The sequence below is a fragment of the Nannobrachium achirus genome, assembly GCF_963921795.1.
Source record: "Nannobrachium achirus genome assembly, chromosome: 14".
Taxonomy (NCBI): Eukaryota; Metazoa; Chordata; class Actinopteri; order Myctophiformes; family Myctophidae; genus Nannobrachium; species Nannobrachium achirus.
In genome coordinates this window covers 9,926,602-9,934,819 of record NC_137821.1, presented here as the reverse complement: position 1 = coordinate 9,934,819, position 8,218 = coordinate 9,926,602, and positions in this window count along the sequence as shown.

Below are 8,218 nucleotides of genomic sequence, written 5' to 3'. Positions count from 1 at the left end.
AAAATAGCCAATCTACAAGCTCACAACACCTCGCAGCGCGAGGCGTTGTAGACAGATCTGCTATTTTTGGCAAAAGTTCTCAGAATATGGACGCTAGGGATCAAATAATATAATATGAATATAAAAAGGGGTGGTGGGGGGGGGGGGAATGTTTCTATCACAACGATTTGGAGGACCCCCTGTAGTAACTATGAGGACCCCCTAGGGGTCCCGGACCCCCTGTTGAAGACCCCAAAAAGGAGTCCACACTAGCACTGCTTTTCCTCAACAATTACCACAGTATGTAAAAGTATGATGTTTTAGTACAGTGGTTCTCAACCTGTGGGTCGGGACCACCACAGGGGTCCCCAAATTATTTTGGGGGGGTCCCCAGATGTTTAGCTAAATGTTAACATTGTTTATTCAGCGAGGAGTAAACAGACCAACATACAGTATAATGTTATAATGCAGGGTATCTGCACATTTATAAAGTGACAATTCAAGGACTTTAGTACCCCTGGTCAAACATTGGTCAAATTGCCAAATATTGAGTCAGAAATTGTGAAAATAGCTGATCTACATGCTCACAACACCTTGCAACGCGAGGCGTTGTGAGCATGTAGATCGGATATTTTCACAGTGGAATAGATCAGTCAAACTAAATGTAATGCCAACTCCTACAATTCCAAGTGTTTGTGCAGGGTGGAGGTTCCCCAAACTGCAAAGGTTGAGAGAACCACTGTTTTAGTTCATAGTCCTGCTGTTCCACATACTGCCAACCAGGTGAAGAAATCAGAGATTGTGGCTTCGCTGTTATGAATTAGCCCGAGACCACTTAGGATTTTATGGGAGATGCGCTTCGAACATACTGGTAGTTTGACCACTTCAAATACTCTAATCTTAAAACAATAACGAAACGAATGCAACACATTGAGAGCTTGCAGATTGTCCTATGTTCGCAGCGCTGAATGCTTCTATAAGACATGCTGGCTTCTATGGAAACCAAATGGCTGTTATCTTGGTCACACAGAGAAGAGTACTGATTACAGTAAATACAGACATAACATGCAGAGGTACACTGATTAACTGTGCCTTTAGGAAGCTTAGAAAAAAACGTGGCAATAGTAAGACGTCACTTAACTATTGTGCAGTTTGTATTGCTGGGAGACTAAGCCCCTTTTCGACTGCAGTTTTAGCACCACACCACACCACACCACACTACACCACACCGCACCACATAAAAATATCTACATTTTCCGTTACAAAAAAGTACCCCTATCGGTAAGAAACAAATTGACCCTTTTAACTGTGATTATAATACAAAATAAATTTGTATTACAACTATCCTAATTATAATGCACTGTAATGGATTATAACTGTGATTATAATACATTATAAAGTATTAATGTATTACTATGATAATTAAAATACACTATAATAGATTACAATAGTGGTTATAACACCATAGAATCTATTATCATGTATTACAACTATATCCTGGTGGTCTAAATGAAAAGTCAGTGAGTGATCAGTCATTATGAAGTGTTTGGCCCTGTGTGGCTTAGCTCAGACCTACTCTAGAGTGGATACTTTTTAGTACCCTGTTTAGTACCACTTTCACACCACTCTACCCAGGTCCTTGTAGTGGAAAACCTGGCACAAGTGGGCGGTGTGGTGTGGAGTGGAGTTGGGCCAGTGGAAAATGGGCTTAACAGACTACTTCCGTTAGTACTACTTCGGGGCTTTAGAAACAAGCAACGTTGCAGCAACACTGCTAACAAGCTCATCGTGATGATTGTTCGGGAGGATCCCCCTGGGGAGAAGCCGTGTGTGTGTGTGTGGAGGGGGGCATCTTTGATACAGGAAATGAGGGAAACATTTGAGGGGTAGAGAGAGCCCAGAGAGAGAGAGAGAGAGAGAGAGAGAGAGAGAGAGAGAGAGAGAGAGAGAGAGAGAGAGAGAGAGAGAGAGAGAAAGGAAATGAGAGGAATAGAAAGAGACAGAGGGGGGAAGGAGGATGGGGACAGGAAACATGATAAGAGAATAATGCACATGGAGAGAAAAGGCTGACAGCGGAGCAGACAGCAACATATAGTTTGTGTGTTCTTTGCGTTTTTCTTTTGCATTTTTGTGTGTGGTTTATCTTGGTGTATGTATGTACTATGTTTGTGAGTGTCTTGTAAGCCCGTACGGGCTGGGCATCGTTTGGTGCAGGACACTTTAATAAAAACCTCTATCTATCTATCTATCTATCTATCTATCTATAGACCTATATTTTCGTCTTAACTTCTTTGCTTTTTTTGCTATTTTGAAAAAAAAAAAAAAAAAAAAAACATTTTAAAATATTTAAAATAGCTGATCTACATCAGCTAAAATAGAGCCCATGGCCTACACCAGGGGTCTTCAACGTTTTCAGGCCAAGGACCCCTTAGTTGAGAGAGCAATGTAGCAGGGACCCCCCACAACCTGTTCAGAGATTCCATATAGTTTCATTGTTTGACAAACACCATCCTCAGTATATTTTGGATTCATGTCAATTTCAGATATTTAACCACTTGAACCGTCAATAGTTAATAAACTTGACATTTCACTCTGTACTTAGTCTGTTCTTTTCCCCCTCTACACCAAACCTCTTTGCCGAAAATAGCCAATCTACAAGCTCAGCTTGTAGATCTGCTATTTTTGGCTAAAGTTCTCAGAATATGGACTCTAGGGTTCAAGTGGTTAATATAAAAAAGCCCCTGTAGTAACTCTGAGGACCCCCTAGGGGTCCCGGACCCCCTGTTGAAGACCCATAGCCTACACTTAAGGGAGACACCCAATCGTTACCTCAAAATCACCATATTTTTTACAACAGTCAACTGCTGTGCTTTACCTTAAAAAAAAAGAAGACGACGACAACTAAGCGGAATGCACCTTGCACAAACAAGCCTCTCTCTCGCACACGCGCGCCAAAAGCTGTAAAACTATGAATACCACTCGACACAGTTCCCAAAGGACTGTCTGTCCTAGTTAAAGAGCCAGAGTTACATTAAAAACACAGTTAGATCAGCAGAACTAATCCGCACCACAGTGCTCTTTTAAACTGTGCTGTCACACAGGGACGTGCAGAGAATGTTGGAGAGGCAGGGGCTGAAATCTCTAGAAGGGCCTTTTGGTGAAAATATCGAAAATAGCCGACCTCCAAGCTCACAACGCGTCGCAGCGTGACGCGTTGTGAGCTTGGAGGGCCGCTATTTTTGGTGCTTGATACCACACAAAACTAAGCATAATCAAGTCAATACTGGAGATGTGACATAAAAGCATGGATTTCTACACAGAGAGGGCAATTATTTCAACATGAGATGCTGCATTCAAGTTCAGGAGAGTTTTTGGACAAGGCAATTTCTCTTGAATGCTGCCTTCAGGTATGGCATGCAAAGAGGGCGTTTGCAATTCTTTCACCATAGTAAAAACTGCATTCATGGTCTAGAGAGGGCACTTTTTACAGACGGATAAAAGGGCAGGGGCTCAAGCCCCCTTTGATGTCTATGTGTGCAGGTGCCTGCTGTGCTGTCACACTGGGCTTCAAGCCTCAGTATCCGCTGTGAGCAGGTGTGTGAAGTAACTAAGTACACTTACTGAGGTACTGTACTTGAGTACAATTCTTAAGTACTTTTACTTTACTGGAGTAATTTCAAATGTCAATACTTTTACCTCTACTCCACTAAATCTCAGAGGCGTTGTATTTCTACAACTCCTCTAAGGTATATTAACTCATACCCTGCCAAACCCGAGGAACCCGAGAATTTCGCGATGTCCCTCCCTGCCACGCCCGAGGAACCCGAGAATTTCCGCCATTTTGAAAAAAAAAAATTTTTTTCAAAAAATGTTTTGGGACCCCAAAAACGTTAGTAGGCATGATAGCGATCGCGAAATTGCTTGTTTAACCCCCATACAACCCCCATACAACTCAGGTAGCAGACCTCCAAGCTCACAACAGTGTAAAAAATAATGGCTGCTATCTCATGAATGCCTGAACGGATTTCCATTCGGATTTTTTTGTTTGAAAGCTGTGAGCAATGTGGACACACGTGGTGCATTATCTAGGCATGGGTGTGCATGATCCGTGCACTATGAATTACATGGAAGTCTATGGAGACGAATGGCAGTTAAAGAGTACGAAGGTATTGTTAAATGGCAGCATATGAGTTAATGACATAGTATAATATTGAAAATGGGTGGTCTTCCCCTTTAAGTAAAACAGGTGAGTACTTTTTCTCACCACTGGCTTCATGCCTCAGTATCCGCTGTGAGATCCTTCCTGTATGAAAGCTTAGCATTGGCAAGATGGTGTGAAGGAGAGTGACACCACAGTTTAAAAGAGCACTGTGCTATAAAGTCAATCATTATTCATCCGCATCTGCAAAAGGCAACCATGTTGCTGTCCACACTCTTAAGTTCTCATACATGTATGTTCAATCTTCATATACCTCAAAATCCTTCTGTTCACTTATAAAGCCCAATTCAATCTTGCACCACTCTACATAAGCAATCTAATCGAACCCCCAGATTCCACCAGGAGACTACGATCAGCTGACCAAATGCACACAAACGTAAACTCGTAAAGCTTGGTGATCATGCTTTTTCGGTCGCCGCGCCGAACCTGTGGAACACCCTGCCCATGAGTGTAAAGACTGCATCTTCCCTGGCCATTTTTAAAACCAGATTAAAGACTTATTTGTTTTGCCTGGCCTGTTAAAATCACATTTTGTATATTTTGTATAATTTTACTTGTGTAACATTGTTGTTGTTTTTTTTGTTTGTTTTTTCCCCACTGTATTTTATCTGTAACATTGCATATTTTCTATTGTTTTCTGTATGTTGTGCAGCACTTTGGTCGACCCTGGTGGTTTTTAAATGTGCTAATATATAAATAAAATTGACTTTACTTGACTTATTTGTTCATTTTCTAAAAAGAAAGTCAAAAATACAAATTTCTATGAGTTTGTGAGATTGTCTGTTTTTGTAACATTTGTTAAAGTGTTATAAAGGATAACATTCTGGGCCATAGTACATTTACTACATCGTTAATTTGGTACTGGTGGTCATTGTCAGTAATTTCTTTGTACATATTTCAGTAATAGAAATCCCCTCGAGATATAAAACATCACGAGGGGATTAGCTGTGCAATATTGCATGTCCACCAAGTAACAAAAGCTACGTTTGTGTCATGTTCTCCCAGCACTCGACTCTACTGTATGTTGTTCAAACAGTAAAGTAGACCTTCTGCCAAACCGTGTGACAGCCTTTTTTATTATCTCCTCAGTTACCTACAGCTACTTAAGAGCACAGCTAAAGTTCAGTTAAATATTATGGCAGATGCCTGCTGCGGGCTTGCAAAGACAATTTATGACAACAATGTGATGAAGTTCAGTTAAATATTATGGCAGAAGCCTGCTGCGGGCTTGCAAAGACAATTTACGACAACAATGTGATGTTTGTGTTGTCTGTGTGCGTATTCTGTCTCTAATAAGGTTAAAGGTTTACTACAATGGGAGTTTATACTGTATACACTACAGTAAAGCTTACCACAGCTTTATTCGCAATTCAGGTTTTGCACCATTTTATTAACAACCAGCAGTGAGAGACAGAGACAACAAATAACGGTGACCGGCGGGTAAACTTTGTTTGGCTTTTGGGCTTTGAAGTTGCACACAAAACTTACATACTTGACAATTTTATACTTAAAAAACAACATTGATAGTGGAAATAGACGATCTACAAGCTCAGTAGACCTGCTATTTCCACTACTTTTTGAAAGTGGTTGTAACTATATTAACAACATGAAGTTCTTTGATGGAGCGCAGCAACACTCAGTGACCTGCTTAGCAGAAGTTGAGTTATGGTGTAGTGTCCACACACATAGGAACTTGTGTTAGAACTTGAATTAGATAGTCTCAACCTTGGCCACAACATTTTGAAAACTTTACGAGTACCTCCCGTTCCGAGTTTGTTTGATGACAATAAAGTCTGGCAGAGACCCTGGTTTTAGAATGCAGAATTGAGGGTATAATATAGCCTCAAATTCTGCACTCTAAAACAGGGGTTTTTAACAGGGGGTCCGGGACCCCTAGGGGATCCTCAAAGTTACTGCAGGGGGTCCTCCAAATCTTTGTGTGACAGAAAACTTTTTTCTCTTTTTTCATATTAACCACTTGAACCCTAATAGTAATGTCCATATTCTGAGAACTTTAGCCAAACATTTTCGGCAAAGTTTTGGTGTAGAGGGTAAAATGAGCAGACTAAGTACTAAGTACTGAGTGAGAGGGTCATTTTATGACAGTTCAAGTGGTTAAATATCTGAAAAAGATTTTGCTGTCAAACAATGGAAATATATGGAAACAGCAATTGACATGAATCCAAAATACACTGATGATTGTGCTTTCAAACAATGAAAAGATATGGAATCTATGAAAAGGTTGTGGGGGTCCCTGGCTCATCTCTCTCTCAACTATGGGGTCCTTGGCCTGAAAACGTTGAAGAACCCTGCTCTAAAACGCGCACAGACTCAACTCCTGCGTGAGATGGCCTGGTAGAATCCTTAAAGCAAACACTGCATTTTTTATTACGCCGCAGGACAACATCTCCAAAACCTGTCCTCCCTTGTGTTATGAATGGGCAGCTACTGAAATACGTGCTCCACATGATAAGGCAGTGATGTCATTACGTGCGCATCCCGCATCAAAAACTCATTCAAGTCACCCAGGGACTCATTCATGTCATGGTCCTGGGGTCCCGGGGATGCGCCTCCATTGGAGTCCATGTTAAAATAATTTACCGGGTCGCGGTAAAAGAAAAACATTTTAAAATTCCACAGACACCACCATTGTTCATGGGTGAAAGCATCCTACTTTACCCTACGTTAACACAAATAAAATCCACATAGAAAGTCTTAAACAGGCGATAGAAACGTCAATGTTTTGATTCCACCGACATCCGACGCCATTTTGCGTGCCCGAATTCATTAGGGGCACATGTTTTAGTAGTTTTAGTAGTTCTAAGTTCAAACATTAGCCAAATTGTAAAATAAATATAAGAAATAGGCAAACATTTTGAAAATAGCCGATCTACAAGCTCACAGCGCTCGAAAACGTTGTATTGAGGACTCATAAAACTTTTCTGGGACCCATTTGAATGACCACCTGTGGGTCCCGGGACCCATTACATTGAAAACCTAGTAACATCACTGATAAGGGTGTAAATCTTTGGAGATGAACTTCAGTCGTTCACTTTGGATGAAAAACCAGAGTTGGGTTTGTAACAGCAGGCCGTATCTCTCCTGTTTCTGAGCCCAAGTTTCACAAAGTGATTTTTGAGTTTGAAGTACTCAATGAAAAGCAAAGCCCTTGCACTGGCAGGTCTACAAACGACGATCAATCAGGGGCCAAAACTGTATTCTCTCTCTCATCAAGATATGTTGGTCTAAGACCAAAGTTGTTGCATTCTCAATTTCTTTTGAATTTTAGGACAATATGCAGGAGTTCTCTGTTTGCAGCATTGCCCAAATACCTGGAGTTCAGGGGCTGAATGTGCATGTTGTGTGGCTCTTCTGAAGTTTGCCTTTTTCCCCCTTTGAATGTTTTAAGTTGACGGACATCTACAGTACTTCACATGTTTTGCTTTCAAAATGTACATCTATCCACTCCTTCCAGTCTCAAATATTACATCAGCTTATAGTTTAGATAATCGCAATTATTTTGCATAATCGTCATAATAGTTTCCACGTTTTAAAAATGGCCATACATTTTCAAATATCTTCAAAAGATAGCTAAAATAGGATCTACATACAAGCTATATGATATACATAAATAAAATAACATGGATGCTTTCCCGGATTTGAAATGTATGACAACGTGTAGGCTTTTACAGGTCTAAATGGGTTAAATCAAAGTCTTACTCCCTGTGCATGCAATGCAGCTTTACTGCCTATGCAAGGATACACATTAACACTGCAAACCCTCATTCTGCCAGCCCAGGACACATTTTTGGGGCACTGTCCTAGTTACTGTGATCTTATGTTAAACAAGGTCCCCGCGCCACTGCCTTATAAGCCCTTTACAACAGGGGTCTTCAGCGTTTTCAGGTCAAGGAACCCTTAGCTGAGAGAGAGATGAAGCAATGACCCCCACTACATATTGTATAAATAGACTTGTTTGACAGCACTGTCGTCACTCTATTTTGGATTCATGTTAATGTG